At 36.9% G+C, this 15,920-nt stretch overlaps 1 protein-coding gene across 2 annotated transcripts in view; it reads right to left on the minus strand.

Annotated features, from left to right (window-relative positions):
* Positions 1-11,693, minus strand: part of Src64B (Tyrosine-protein kinase Src64B) — a 244,547-nt gene extending 232,854 nt beyond the window's left edge. Inside the window, exons 1-2 of one of the 2 annotated variants that reach the window (XM_065230479.1) lie at positions 11,491-11,693; positions 10,205-10,815 (exon numbers count right to left, since the gene is read on the minus strand). The gene's annotated coding sequence lies outside the window, so the exon portion shown is untranslated. Of the gene's footprint in view, positions 1-10,204; positions 11,462-11,490 lie in introns of those variants that run through there. The other variant, XM_065230478.1, reaches the window with a different exon arrangement.
* Between the last annotated feature and the right edge of the window lie 4,227 nt (positions 11,694-15,920).

Below are 15,920 nucleotides of genomic sequence, written 5' to 3' on the forward strand. Positions count from 1 at the left end.
AATTCGCAAAAACGTAGGTCACAGGAATGAGTAAATTTTTACTCAAAGAAGCGTAAATGTCACTCATATATGAGTAAATGTCATTCAAATATGAGTGATATTTGCTCATATTTGTGTAAAAAATTACTCAAATACGAATTTTAGTTAACGGGACTGACATATGAGTCAAATTTTTTTTTTGCCGTGTACAATATTTTGCATGCGTCTCGGCCTTAACATCTGGAAAACAAAAAAAATAATTAAAGATTCCGGGATAAATTTTAAAGATTTTGGAACAATTTTTCAATGCTGGGACTTAAGGTTCAATTTACTTTGATGCATTTTCGAAAAATTCAAAAGCAGTTTTTTTCAACGCATTATTTCGGATTGCTAAAAGCTCGCGTCATTTTGTTTAGAATAGCAAAAGGAATCGAATAGTGCAAGCATTTTGCAATCTGAACTAATGCGTTGAAAAAAACTGCTCTGCAATTTTTCGAAAAAGCATCAAAGTAAATTGAACCTTAAGCATTCGAAATCTCTTAGACAAACAAGTTAAGAAACTTTTAATCATGGGCAAAGATTTTTTTTTCTAAAATCTGGTCATGGAAATGTTTGGACGAATATTAAAGCTACCGAGCTTCAAAGATTTTTCAAAATTTAAGTCTTTGAAAAAATGTTTAGCGCAAGTAAATTTTCCTAGACCATTTTTCAAAATATCTAAGACTTGGAAATTTTCCAAGATCACGAAGTAAAGAAGCCAGGATGTTGGAATCAGATTTTTTTTATTGAAACCTCAGAAAATTTGCGATACAATTTTCTTTGGCTATTTCGTGATAACAAGGGCAAAGGAAAAACATGGCTCAGAGATCATGGCAATGTCAGAAATCTATTAAACATTATAATAAAACATATCATCAGTTAGAATAAACATTCATAACCAATAGAAAGAAAAGAAACATATGATTTAAGCGACCATATATGAAGGATAATTTATTTTTCCCGCTTCTCCCGTCAATCTCCCGGAATTTTCACGTTTGCTTTTCCAATTAAGTGATCGCATACTACCATGAATAACACTATTATTTTTCAACCGATAGTTTTATACGGTTTTGGAAAGCGGAGAGGCGCTCTCCAAATATATTCACATTCGATGATGATATTACTGAAGTTTATCATTTATTACTGAGTTTTTTTTATAAAATATACTTTTAAAAAAAATTGTTGAAAAATGATTGACTTACTCATGGTAGTATGTGGTCACTTACCCAAAATCGGTTTTTTTAACAATAAAATAAAATTATGGGGGTGTTAGAACAATTTCAAATAATTAAGTGGCCTTTCCTGCCTTGCACGGGCCTCATCAGAGCTTACTAACACTACGGGTATAGCCATTGCTCAGCTAGTATATATACAAAAACGCGAAATAAATTTGCGAATGGTCACTTTGGGTATTAATAAGTCATTAAAGTTCTCAAATAAATAACATTGTCGTTTCTTCTGGACATTTGTCAATTTTTATAGACAGATAAATTCGTACCGGAAAATCAGGGAACTTTTCAATTTAATAATGTCAACGATTGTTAATAGTGCTACTTGTTAGCTCAGTATTGATTTAAAGACTTTCGGCTCCATAAAGTTCTTTTTAACAGTAGAGTCTTACCAAATAAATAAATTGAAGAAAAAAATTATTATGAAATGGTCAGCAATTTGCATATTTGCAAGAAAATCAAATTTTTATGGGGATCCAGTTTTCTTCCAGTGGAAAACTGTTGGCAACCCTAGTCTGGAGAAGTTTATACAGAAATTTAGACGACTAAAAAGCAGCGACTTCACTTTAACCTGCATCTACCTGTGCAACAACTTCAACTCCAGAATTTTAGGAAATAATAGAAACTTAGTAACATTTCTACCATCAAAAAGATCATTTTCCTCAAACGAATCTACATCAAGGTGATCACAACTGTTTTAGAAGTCTTTTCGAACATGGTAAAATAAGAAAATCATGCAATACCTACCACAGAATAGTTGACTGCTATTTGCATACTGCAACACTCATATCCCTAAGCCAAAATCAAAACCAAAACAAACTCTGAAGCGACCCATCAGGAAGAAAGCTGAACAAAGTGAAAACATCAGCTTTGTCCCTGAGGCTGCGACCGGCAGCAGAGGCAGCTCTGCAGTTCAGAGAGGGCAACTATCACCGTGCAAGCAGCCACTGGGAGGTGAACCGTCCGTCGTCGTCGTCGTCGAGAGAAGAAAGAAAAACATTCATCCTACACATCGACGAACGGCAACGATGGTGCTGCTGGTTCGATACCAATACCAGTGCATTTACTATTGCAGGCCATATGCCAAAAGGCACCAACCGAAGAAAAACGCATCGAACCGGTACTCTCGTAGTGGAACAACAACAACAACGACGACGCAAAGTACGTACATAGGAACATACACAGCAAACCTCCGAAAGTGACAGACTGTCTACAGAAAGTAGTCTACACGGGGGTCGAGTGCGCACACACATCACTGGCCAACCGGGAATAAGAGAATCGGGACTGGGGAACAGCGAGGGACCAAATGCACGCATGTCTCGTGTTCCCTCCTACGCCCATTTCCTTCGGTTTGCCACGGTTCGATCCGGACCCGGCTGCTAGTAGTGAGTGCTAGTTTAGAGCTCTCACGCAACGAAATTCGGGTGTTTTTTTGGGCTGGCTAAATATATGCAGGCAACTGGCTACAGTTGGACGAAAGATCAGACGAGAACCCGGTGTAAATTGTAAGTTAAAATAATACAGCTGGCCGTAGGTTTCCCTTGTTTTGAGAGATTAATTCAGCTACGAACTGCAACAGAGGTAGTAAGTGTAAATCACGTTTTTGTTATTGCCTTGGCATCCTGATCAAGTCACTGATTTAACACATTGTTGTGAGCACTTGATAAACAGCGGCACATTGAAAGCAGATTTCATTTCGGGAAATAATTAACGGAGTTCAAAATATTGAGGGCAGATTGATGCAATGTGGATTAACCTACAGCAGACGATGATCCATTAAGTACATCACGCTCTTAGTGAGGAGCGGGTTTACGAATATGTTACAAGCAATGTATTACTTGCAATTTTCTCACCCTTAGAAGTTCTTTTCTAAGTGATTCCAAACTCAACGCTAAGGGCAGAACTACACCCAGTTCCCTTCCGCATAATCGATAAAAATCATTAAAAATAACTCGATTTTCGAAACTGCCGGTCAAAGAAATTTTTCGATTCATTAATGGCCCGTACGCTAAAACAGCCAATAATTCATTTTTTTTTTCATTTAATTGATAAGCCAACTGACGTAGAAGGGCCGAAAATTGAAAATTTTCAAACCAAAGCTAGGCCCTATACTGCTTGAGGCAGGGCCGATGATTATTTCAAGCTGAACATTGCATTAGGTCCTAAGTAACATTGACAGATTCTCTTCGTCGACTTTCTCTTTGTATCCTCACGGCCATCTTCAGACATTCCCAGGTATTTTCAGCACACATATCGATAAAAGAAGCTTTCATCTAGCATCTAATACGAGAAACACAACAAGAAATGGTTATGTGCTCATTAGACTGATGCAAAATTTGAAATTTTTGCTCCACAGTGCTCAAACGGTTTCAAATCAGGTCCTGATTAGCCTCTCCAAATTTACACTCATATGGTAAGAAACTGACTTGCCACAAACTATTCGAAGTTTATATGGAAGTTAGTATGGGAAAACCAAACTTTTTGTTCAATGTCTTCTACCTATTTTCCATATTGCTTTTTCGAAAAATTTTCTATAACTATTCTTATGGGAAATTTTCTAAGCTACAACTTAAATTGTTATTAATTGTTTAAGAGATTGATAATCTTATGGCATGATCAAGCAGCTGTTCTGTGGGCAACACTGTATTCTGCAGTGTGACATAGTAGCCATGATATTTGTGCTCTATTCTTCGCACCAGAAACACCAATGTTGCCTGCTGAACAGTTGTTTGAGCATAATCATAAGACGTTAGTGGCTTGAATTATTGATAACTTTTGATGTTTACATTATATTGAAAAGAGGTTTTGGACAAAGTTGTAGCTGGAAAAATTTTCTACAATGACTGTGATCATCTTTGAAAGCATAGTGATGTGGTGAATTGTTAGATAGATATGAACAAAAACATAAATTTTCCCATAGTAATTCCCATATAAACTTGAAATCAGTCAGGGTCAGTTTCTTTCTAAAGTAGTTCAAAATTTGGGAGGCTAAGCAGGACCCAATTTGGAACCGTTTAAGCATTGTGGAGTGAAAATTTCAAATTTTGCATCAGTCTAGTGCTCATGTTATTAACGAAAGAGAAAGTCGACGAAGAGAATCGATCAATGTTACTTAGGAGCTAGTGCAATGTTCAGCTTGATTTGTTCTGAATTTATTTGACGCTGCGAAAAGGCTTAGCAAAGGGCGTGATGACAAGCACAACGGCTTAACAAAAGGGCCTATCCATTGAAAGATTCACAAAAAGGCTTATTAATTTGGTTATCGATTTTCATATAATTTTGAAAACAAAATACTTCAGTTTCCTTTTAAATGAATTGCAGGGCTGATAGCAGTAAAAGTGACCAAAATTATTTTAAAAAGTTACCAAAATGTGACTTAAAAATTATCGGAAAACTTTCAGAAAAAGAATCTTGCAAATTGATTTGTCAGTTATCCAAAAAAGGTAGGCATCGATTTCTTATCTGTACGCATTCGTCAAAAGTTTATATTGCAAGATCTTGCACAACTGAACTAGATTGAAAACTAACAACACTGTGTAACACGAGTTTCTATAACAGATGTATTTTACCATATTTGAGATTCTTATGGTCTCCTGAATTAAAGTCTAGAATAAATCTATTATCTAACACGTCACGCTCTTTAGAATTTAGATATGAACTATGATGATCTTTATGTGATCTGCAAACTTGCATCACGAAGGGCGCCGCCTTTGCTTAATTGGGTTCTTTAAGGGTATTGAGGTAAATGCATATTCGTAATCTGCATTAAAAATGGAACCTATACCCAAAATTTCATCAATTTTGGTACACTGGAACTATTTTAAAAAAGTACGATTACATTTGCAAAAATCACCTTATTAGCGCCCCTGGGTACCACTTTGTATGGGAGCGAGCTGTCAGTTTGTCAGTATAGTGTCAAACAGTGAAGTTATTATTTTGATTTAAATCTTGATTTAAAAATCGAGATGAAAGTGTGTGGGTTCGAAAAAAAAATATCGCTGTGCTCAGAAAACGAAGCTGATACATAAAAACCGATATATTTTTTCAAAATTAAAAAAACCCAATTGACCAGTATTCCTCAATTGGCCTTAGTTCCGGAGAGTATTGGCCGGATTCATCTCCTTGGGAACCATTGTGACGCCATTTTCGCTGTACCACTGTTTGGTGGAATTTGAGTTGTGGCAGCTTGCCAAGTCCGGCCAGAATATACAGTCCATCTCATGCTGCTCCAGAAAAGGCAGTATTCTTTTCCGTAGGCACTCCTCGTGGTAAATTTGCTGGTTCATGGTCCCAGTTTCGCTTTTAATCCCACAACTGCAGATTGCTTGCCAGGCAAGGAACTTTCTGGGAAATTTCAATTTCTTTTTGATTTTACATTCTTCCGGGTCACTCTTCCGGTCAACCGAGGTATGAAACTCCTGCCCAGGAATTTGATCGAAAACTGCCAGGAGCGGATGGACCGGGATTTTCGTTTTGAGCGCGCAGGATCGAATCGCGACGTGCTTGTTCCGGTGAAGCCATGATGTAAACAAATTAACTTATCCTGACAACCAATGCCTGCTGTGATTTTATACACACTTAGCTTGATTAAGAAATGCGTCCGCATTGTTTCGTGTTGAACCTTTAAGCTAATAAACTATTTTAAACAGGTAAAAAATAGAATAACACATGATAAGTAAAATATCGAGTGATCGGAATTGTTTATGAAAGATCCCTAGAATTCATAAAATCCTTGAACTTCAATTCACAAGATCCCTGAAAAGATTTTGGATCATTTAACAATTGACAGACTGACAAACAATCTTAAAATTTTTGAAATAAGAAAGTACCTGAATGAACCATTTGTTTTAAGATCTCTTAGTCTTGTCTTTGGAGATTTGTTAATATTCTTCGATTATTTTCAAGCTTGTACTTTGTGGAAATTAGATATATTTTGGATTAAGTTTTAATAAATTTCAGATATATTCTTTTTAATCTTTAAACTCTGTTGTCAATTGCATTTTTAAATAAAAGATTGAGGTATGGTCTAACAACAAGATATTGGGAAAATAATTATACAAAAACAGCTGCAAGAAGCGGGAAATTTACAAATCATAGGACTAAGACACTTTTGAAGTTATCAAGCTCAATTTATAAGTTCCGAAATGATTTTTTTTATAAATTTTCAAGAAATTTGTGAGATAAATATATAAAGGGGAATATTGAGCACAAGAGAAACTTAAATCAATGCTGACTAATTTAAGCTGTAATGATAATCGTAAGACGGACCAAAAACCTATAGATCCCCTGTGCTACCGTGGGAAGGAAAGGGTCATAGAGCTTAAACGTACAAAATACAGTACTAGCTCCTAATTTGGGCCCATACACAAATTCAGCAATCGAATAAATTTTCAATGGCGTCCAAAACTATCCATTAGTACTGTCCCAATGACGCGTTCATCTAGATAAAATTGATAAATAGCAGATTTTTAGCGATGGGCCCAATCTTAGATCCATAGGCCAACATTAGAGCCATTTCCCCTATATAGTGAGTAATTAAAAAAAAACGATGGAAAAGAAATCCAGATTCCCAAAAAAAATGTATATAGTTGATAATTATTATAGCTTATTGTCTACTCATTTTTCTTAATAAAATTCCAGGTTTTTTTCGAATGTTTCTACCATAAAGTACTATAGTTTCATTAACCTATGATCTTAATTTCACGCATTTTTCAAAAATACAATCCAAATGTATAATGGAAATATTTTAAATTGAGATAGAAATTCTGATAGGTATTATCCTAGATAGTGTAAAGGAAAAATATGATTTTAAAAAATATTACAACATCTTTAGAAAACAATTTTAATTCACTTTGCAATGCTCATTACATTATAATTAATTCTTGCTAGGCACTGCCGGAACTCCTAACTTGGAGGTCACCTTGGAATTTACTTAATATTATCCTGAGATTCCGATGGAAATATCTTTGGATTTTTTTTTTAGTTCTGCTAGGAAATCCCAAAAATTCTTCGAAATGCTGCTGGGATTCTTCTTTGACCCCGGGCGACGCCAAAGTCACGAGTTCAAATCTCACCCCCGGACAAGTCACCAATGACCCAAGAGTGTTAAAGTGACTATAAAAAAAATCTTCTTTGAATTATCTGAAGAGAAAAACACCGGAATATCTTTAGAATACTCCTTGAAATTCACTTGAAATTAAGCTCATAATTTTCTAACGATATCCGTTGGAAAAATTCTCATTGAATATATTTTGGAATTACCGTTGAATATTGCCCCTTTCCTTGGAATTCAACTCACTACTATGACATTCTCACCTAAAAAATAACTTGCAGTTCTTCTTAGATTTCTCCATAAAATTTGTCAGAACCCTCTTGGAATTTTCAACCGAATTCATTTGAGGTTCGATAGGAGTTAAACTCATATTAAATTGTAATCCTCCATAATATACCCTCTATGAATTCTCCGAAAACTCACATGGAAATATGCTCTGGATTCCTTTGGTCCCAGAATCTTCTTTAAATTATCCTCACAATGTCCTTAGATTTATCTCTTGTATTATCTTGAAGTTCTCCTCAGAATAATCATGGTGTAATCCTCCTTCTCGTTTAAATTTTCTCATAATTCCTTAAGAATTAACGTCAAAAGCTGCATTGGAATTCTACTCAGAATTACCTACAAAACTAGAGTTCTAGGACATTGACGAAAATGATCCAAGGGTTAAATTTTGTGGACATTGACAAGAATAAAAATTTAAACTCATCAGGTACATTTTTTTCTCCTTGATTTGTATTTCGTCAATCTTGTTTTCCGTGCTTAGCACCAATGCTACCGACGCCAGGGAGGCAGCTCCCACACTTGGACCCTACCTATCGACCCATCAACTCATGAAACGGGGACCAACGGCTTTACTTCCCTTTGTTATGCCTCAGAACATCCCGGCGGCGCCGACTGGGATTGAACCCAGGCCTGCTGGGGTGAGAGGTAAGCACGCTTACCACTACACAACCGGCGTCATCAGGTACATGAACTTGGTGAAATTTTAGAGATGTGGATTCAAATTTAACTTAAACCAATCAGTAGATTAACTATATATAAAACCAAAAGCTACTTATTGTTGAAGTGTTTGATTTTAGTTACAATAAGGTTCTTATATTTATTGTAACGAGATAAATATTTGACATGACAATTTGAGACTGCCCAGTTATGGGTAACAATTTAAATTTCAACTTGCCGTTTTTAAAGTTTCAGAGAAGCTTTACAGAGCTTAACAGGATTATATTTAAGTTCAAGTATTTCTTTCAAAAGAATTTTCCCTTATGGAGTTCTTAACAGAATTCTTCTAAAAAATAAATTCGAGTTTATCTCTGGGAGTGCCTTGAATTTTCTTTATAACAGTGCAGAAAGGAATTCTCTGCAGAACACTAGACAAATCATGAAATTCGTCCTTAGATTCTCTTTGAATTATAAACTTTTTTAAAGAATTCACCTCCTTAGAAATACCCATGCTGTTCACCTCCGAGTTCTCATAAATTTTTATCTAAATTGTTTTGGAGTTCCCCTTTAAGTTCTACTGAAAATTCACATGGAGTTCTCTTTAAAATTATCTGGAAATGCTTTCCAAGTAGTTCATAGTCCAAGTTGTTCCCAAGAAATTTTTCACAGGGTATACTTTAAAAAAAAAACACTGATCTCACACAATTAACTCGGAGCTCTATTCTTGAGATTTTTTAAAGAGAGGATGAAGCACATTTTTTCAATTTAGCTCCGAAGTTCACGAGGTATCCCGATTTCCCGGTCACCCTTATTATTTAATTTTGCAGTTGAAACTGGACTCCACTTTTATTTGCGAAATCGCAAATAAAAGTGTGCTTTGATGATGTAGCGTCTTGCTTTCTTCTGCAAACTTTTTCATTCGATAGTTTAATGAACTTCCAACTAAGAACTTTGCATACTGAAGCACTGTAACAATCTTTATTTTTATAACGAATTTTACATTGCAATTCAAGCGGGAATAGCGAAAAAAGTGACTTTTTGTCGAAAATAGGGACTTTTTAGTGACCATCTTCAAAAAAGTGACAAAGTCACTAAAAAGTGACCCGCTATCAGCCCTGATGAATTGAATAGTGACGAAAAAAATTTAAATTCATTTTCTGGTTTGTTTACATTTTGGACTTAGGCCATTTTCAAATGTTCCGCAAAAAATATTCAAAACATTGGACTTAGTAGAAAATTCGAATAATAATGGCCTTAAAAATATGTTTTAAGTCCTTTAAATTTATCGAACCTCTTAACGGAATCCCTATATGAAGAGCTTTGAGTGGGTTGGTTTATTTCTTTTGAATTCCGTTATAATTGCTTATCTTTTGACAGATACGCGTATTTCGTCTACTACTTGCAGACTTCATCAGTGCCAAGTACCCAAGTGGTGTTGAGTACTTGGCACTCATGAAGTCTGCAAATAGTAGACGAAATACGCGTATCTGTCAAAAGATAAGCAATTATAACAGAATTTAAAGGAAATAAACCAATCCACTCAAAGCTCTTCATATGTTTTAAGGTTCAAATCGAATTCCCGTTTATTTCCCGGTTCAGTTGCCACTCTGTCTCTAGTTGTATCCGTATTACATCTAGAATTTGTACGCTATTGTACTAACATATGATATCGACCTACCCATAGCACTTCAACACATACCCACATATTCACGGAAACTTCAATCTTATTCTGAAGTATATGTAATAAGTATGAATCAGTACATAGAAGTTATCGACTTATTATTCACCAAAAAAAAAAATAGATTATAGCCATCTGTCTTCATACCGAACTTCAATTTCTCCATCATCCCTTCAAACTGTGCCAATTCAGCTATACTCATCCCTTCGGACGACAGACAGACAGTCACGACAAAAAAAATATCCGAAAAGTCCGAACAACACAGCCCAAAAGAGTTCAACAAACCTTTATTATTCCTGTTCCTATTTTGAATCGGCTGCAATTTTCGCTGTGCTGCTATTGATGTTCTGCTGCTATTGTTGTTGTTGTTGTTGATGTATACATAATCCAAGTAGGCTGTTTTTCCGCTACTCGCTACAATTCGTCGTCCCACCGCAATCGCGCTCACCTACATTGGTGTTTGTGTGCTTTCCACTAGAACACGAATCCTGCCCGCTGAGCTGCTATTGTATCCTCTTTTCTGGCACACGCACCACACATACACTGAATCACTGCAGCAGCTATACAACAAACCAACCAGCGAAAAGTCGGTGAATAATCCTAATTAATCCCACAATTTTCCTCGTCAATCTTCATTCGCAGGAGACTTTTTTTCTTCTTCTTCTTGTGTTGCCTTCTGCACACTATTTTGATTGACTTTTTATCAATGCACTTTTCACTTAATTTCTACAATATTTATTTTTATGTTTCCTTATAGTATATCACTGTATGTTAATTTAACATTTATTTTAATTTATTCCTCAAAAATGAAAAACAGGAAACCGATTTTACTTTCAAGTTGACACGACGACGAATTCCCAATCAATTTTTCACTTCTTGACGAGGGTGGAAAAGCGCTATATGCCAAAAAAAAAAGGAAGTAGGGTGTGTGAGAGTGGTGAAGAAAGGATACACTGTGTACAGGGGTTGCTCCCCAGAATTTTCAACCTTCGCTTCTTCCCCCTGGCTTGCTTCACTATAACAGGATCGTTGATAGGAAAAGGCAGGAAAATCGAAACCTTTCCGTTTTCCACCCCAGGAATATTGTTTTCACCGTACCCTCCCTCGTCGAATATTCACCACACACCACTCACACAATACACCCTTCACCAATACACTCACTCACTCACTCACGGAAGGATACTCGTTCTTCACTAAAGTTGACGACTTTCCTGGCAAAATGTTTTGCACAATAATAGCTTATCTTCACACAAATTGATCCTATTCTGGACATAAACACTTCCAAATTCAAGAAAAAGCAAACGGACGTCGTGGCCTGTTTCTGCGTGCCACCAAAAGGGAGCAAAATAGAAGAGCCGCTGTTACACACCAAAAGGGGGGCTCGTCTGCCGAAAAGATGACTCTTCCACTGGTCCACTAATTTGACAAACCAAAAAAAAAAACACCAGTCTTCTGAGCCCTCCGAGCCTTTCTTCTTTCCTTCTTCCGACACTGCAATCCAAGTTTCAGAGCCAGCACCGTTTTTCTTCCGTCCCGTGTGCTATTAAAAATAAAAGAACCAGTTTTTTCACCTTTTCTATTCACCGTTCACAAAGCGGGTGATCCCCGTCCGCCGCATCCATGACTATTATCGCACACCAGCAGCAGAGAGATGTGGGGAGCAGCAAAACACACTGTATTGTAAAAAAGGCGCATCCAACCGCGCGAGGTCACACCGATGTTCACTGAAACACACTCTTTTCTCGACTGAAGGAAGATCCGCCGCCATCCGCAAATCAAAGGCCCCAACGAACGACACACGGCCAACAGCGGGAGAACAACGGCAAGTCGGTGTTGGTGCTGTTGTTGCATTGTAACTTCTATGCGGCTTGTTATGCTCACGAGACGATGCTGATGGTGAGAGCGAGCAGCGGAGAAAACAAAAAAGTGATTGTGTTGGTGCTATGTTGACGAACGAATCTCGCGTAGCATAATAACACGTAGAACGCGGCAACGTCGCTTTGTTTATTTATATGTTGGGGGAACTCACACATTCAAACCGAAAACAAAACAAGCGAGTTTCCACACAAAAACGCTTACCTTTCGGATTTTTAGAGATCCTTGCGCTACACGCTAAGATGCACATACCTAAAAATCGGTTAAGAATACCTAGACATCGGTAAAAAATTACCGATAATCGAAGAAAGTGCACATACCAAAATTATCGGTAATCATGGATTACCAATAATTAACGTTAAAATATCCTAATTTATGGTAAAAAATAGCCTATTTAAAGTAAAATGTAACGATTTTTATCGGTATACAATACCGATAATTTTAGGTAATCGTAGCTTAGAGTGTACGTGCCCAATCGACAAAAGTGACGAAAATCTGAGGAAACAAGTCAGAAGGGCGTATAGACTCGAAACGGAAATTAAATGTAGTATTGGAAGATTGCCGCAAAAGCTCAACGCAGATGTCGCCACTGCATGATGATGATAATGTTGACAGACTGCATATAAAATTCGTGAAAATTAGCATTGAATCATAATTTTCATCAAGCCTGCGTGAAATCCTTCCAATATAACATTCGAATTGAAGAAGAAAACGTTTTTACGATCAGACTGATGTGCATCTTTGACTTTTCCAGATGAACTTTCATAAGATATATTCATTTCATTTCACGGCTCCATCAATGCCGCATCGTAAATATGATGGTAAACAGAAGTAAATTGCTCAATTACTCAAAATAAAGATGATTTGTCATCTTGTTATCACTTTGAAGACCATCTAGCACCATTTTAATAGTATGGTGCGTGTTGAGTAAATCAAGTTCCGGTGCGTTTTCCGTCGAAAATTGTGAGTATCAATATGTTTGCTTAAAAAAGGCCAAAATGAACATTTATTGAATATTGGCGTCCTATACAACCAATTCTCTATTACCACCAGCATGATACAACCTTTCCTAAGTAAATTCACTTAATTTCCACTTTCATATTAGTGAAAATCACACATATTTATCAGTTTCTGAAAAATGCAGCTGCGCTGGAGGTAACCTGTCCCTGTGGGTGCAAACTTGTTATGCATAATTTGCCATGAAAACATCTCCGATCCATACCGAAATAATAACAAATAGTTTTCAAACACGTTTTCTTACACGATTCAAGCAAAAGTTTTCACGGGAAATTATTAGTTTTTCTTTATGGACCGATTTGCCCCAAAAAGCGTCGGTTTTACTTGGAAAATTTTGAAACTATCCTCCTTCTAGTAGTTCTCACTTCGAAATGTAGTTGGGGAAAGCTTGGAAAAGTTTCACTGCAAGACGCCAATTATTATTGCAAAAAACAAATGTTTTCAGTTTATAAACCTGTGTTTTCAACGTAATAACATAGAGGTAACTCTAAGACCACTGGGTCCCGAAGAAAATCATTATTATTTTTGGCTCACTCAGTACCAGAACAACGGTCCCAAGCAGTCCCAAGCTATTTCACACACCCCTGCATGTTCTGCATGAATCCACACACCCCTGATGTTATCTGTCAAACTTTCATAGCGAATCAAAACAAACATAGTGTAGTAATAGAATTTCGACTAGAATAGGGTACGTTAATCGTTTGCTTGGGACCAATAGGCTACTAAATTGGTGAGCCAATTTAAAACCGTTAGTTTCGTATTGATTGTTGGTAATAACGTCATTTTTCTTTTCAAAATCTATTAAAATTTGAATGGCGAGGAAGCAAAAATATTAAATTAGAAAACATTATTTACTCCATACAACAATAACAATACATTCACACTTAGAAAATAATACCGAACTCGGTTTAATTTTCTACCGAACCTCTTCGGTTACCAACGAGAAACCGAATAAATGGTTTAAAAATATTTTTTAGGCGTTTTTATCGAATCAGACCCTAATTTCAGTAAAATAGTATAAATTTGACAGATATAATTGAAGACTGAACCGAAAAGTACGTTTTTTTTATCTTTATTTAAGGGGTTACGCCTAGGGGCAGATCACTTGAGGTGCATTTATTATAACAAAACAAATTAAATGCATTTTCTCAGTGCATTTTTTGCTGTGTGTAGCTTTAAGTGACACCTCCCACCAATACATGCATGTATACATGAAGGTTTTGTCCTGTTTTGTTGTTCGCTTCGGTTTCGCTCAAATCCACACTCCACGCTTGAGAAAATTAGTCCAGAAGCTCCTCCGAGAAGGTGGAAAATAACGAGGGGGACGACTTTATCTACGATGCAGGAAAAATTGTGTTTTGCTGTGGTTAGCTGCGCGCACGCTGAGTAGATAGAAAGAAGATTGAAGACGATTCTGAAGATTTCCTGCAAAAACTTGATGAGCGATGCAAGTAGATGCGACAAATGAAAGAAGATTGTTCGAAGATTGATTCGCTAGTGTGAGATTTGTTGAGCATCTAAACTTGAGATTTAGATGTGTCGCCCCCCTCGGAAAATAACCCTTTTCAGAATCCTTTTCGTCGTGAACACATGAAAACTCCTTCGAAACTCCCCTCGAAAATGTAGATGCTGCCAACGGAGGTTCCCAGAGACTTACGACGAAGTTTCCACGTATTATCGGTGAAAGAGGTTTTGCACGATACCAGTGAAGAGATTGGATGCTGTAGACGAAAGTTCCAGGGAATATCGACAGCGTTTTCTTACGTTATCGATGGACGAGGTTCTGTGTGATTTCAGTGATTTTGGAAGCTGCCAGCGGGAGTTTCTGGAAGTTCAAACGGATTTTTCTTGCCTTCTGGGTGGAGGAGGTTCTGCATGATTTCTAAGACTGCCAACGAAGGTTCTAGGAACTATGTCTTGTTGATTAATGGTTCCACCAGGATTACGTTTGACTACATACATACATTGGGGCTACATTGAGTCTGTTGATGTTGACAAATAAATAAATTACAATTACATAAAGTATGGCAATTAAGAAATGCGAAATTTCAATGGCGTTTTCTTGCGATCTTGGTGGATGAGGTCCCAATCGATTTCGGTGGAGTTCTCACGCGTTCTCAGTGGAGGAGGTTCTGCACAATTTTGGTAGAGGTTTCTGATTCTGCCAGATTCGTCGGAGTTTTCTAGCATTCACGGTGGTGATTTTCGGTGCTGCCAATGGAAGTTTCAGGAAATCTGTACGGTATTTTCTCGGGTTTTTTAGATGGAGGAGCTTCCGCATGATTCCGGTGGAGATTTCCGATGCTGTCAATGGAGGGTCTACCATGTTCTACGGAATTTCGACGAAGTTGTCTCGCGTTCTCGGCGGAGCAGGTTTCACGTAATTTTGATGTTAGCAGTGGAAATTCCGGAGGGAGCTTCTGCACGATTTCGTTGGAGATTTTATTTGCTGCCGGAGAAGGTTGCAGGGAGATTTTCGTGAATTCTCTACTCCGAGTTATCTTTTCCTGTTGTGTTTATTTATCTTCGCCTTGATGCATGTATGTATGTATAGGTGTCACCGGAAAAGTGCATACTTTGTTTTTATGTTCACATCCCACTGAATGGTTGATGCAAACGATGTAAATTAAATGCATTTGATTTAAATTAAATGCATATTCAATGGGCATTCTAAAAGTGAGACTCCCCTAGGGTTACGCCTACCTGCAAACTTTCAAAAAATCGATTTTTTTTTATTGTCCTAATCGAAAGTATATAAAGTCAAGAATATTTCCTCAAAAGATCAAGTTGATCCGATGAAAATTGTGAAAGTTATGCGACGTATCAAAATATTTACTTATAGTGGACTAAACCCAAATTGAAACTTTAAACGCGATTATCTCGGAATCATATTTTCAAAACCGGTGCCAAAAATTTCTCGAAATGTATACATTCGTCCGATTCGTTTTGATTTCTGTTCAGTACTATTTTGTGCAGTCCACGATCGTTCGGATTTCGTCTATCATTTAATTTCGATTTTTTACAGCCGATCAAAGACAAATTTTAAGGATCAAAAATCGGCACTTCAACTTTGCAAGACCACCATTTTGTCAAAAAAATTAAAAAAAAA

The sequence above is a fragment of the Ochlerotatus camptorhynchus genome, unplaced genomic scaffold (genome assembly GCF_037179485.1).
Source record: "Ochlerotatus camptorhynchus isolate MF236.1 unplaced genomic scaffold, CSIRO-AGI_Acam_v1.1 ptg000330l, whole genome shotgun sequence".
NCBI lineage: Eukaryota > Metazoa > Arthropoda > Insecta > Diptera > Culicidae > Ochlerotatus > Ochlerotatus camptorhynchus.